Genomic DNA, 738 nt, shown 5'->3' on the forward strand with positions numbered 1-738 from the left:
AGCCAAGTTCACAAATTAAATAAGAATTAATTCAAGGTGAATTTTATATCTATTGAGGAGTGGGACTTGGCATGCAATATGTCGTTAGTATAGTATGGAAAGAGCTTAACTACCAAAAAATCCAAAATTCACTTTGATTATGATTCATTTCATCGAATCATAAGTCCCCACATAGTTTTAGGTAATAAAAAAATTTAGTTAGTTGTGCTTTTTAGTATTTCAGCGACAATGTGAAATACGCTCTTTTAAAATAGTATTAACGATATCTTGAAAATTTGCGCTCATTCCCATCAAAAAATATATCAAAACACATTGAGGGCACGGAATAGAAAAACAAAAGGGATTTGATGGGTTATGGTACCGACAGCGGTGAGTAATTAATTGTGACTGCCTGCAACTAGGAAAAGCCGAGCTCAACTAACTAATAATAAAAAACTATATACAAGCTATTCATTAATGGCCGTGATTTCATTAATTCAAATTACTATAAAAAGCGGGGTACCTTTTTAACAAAATAACAGGATTTTAAACTAATTCTGCTGGCAGCCACGACTTTCAAAACAGAATTTTCTTCGAAATTTTCATCCCTAGAAAATAACAATTTATTTGCCATATCCACCTATTCACAACGTCGCTATAAGCACAAATTTTTCAAACCAGTCCCAGAAGACAGGATTAAAAATGAATTACAAAAACTAAAATCGAAAAACGCTGATGATGTAACAGGTTCTCCAAATT

This window comes from Rhagoletis pomonella, unplaced genomic scaffold (assembly GCF_013731165.1).
Source record: "Rhagoletis pomonella isolate Grant_MI unplaced genomic scaffold, Rhpom_1.0 Rhpom_scaffold_00003, whole genome shotgun sequence".
Classification (NCBI taxonomy): domain Eukaryota; kingdom Metazoa; phylum Arthropoda; class Insecta; order Diptera; family Tephritidae; genus Rhagoletis; species Rhagoletis pomonella.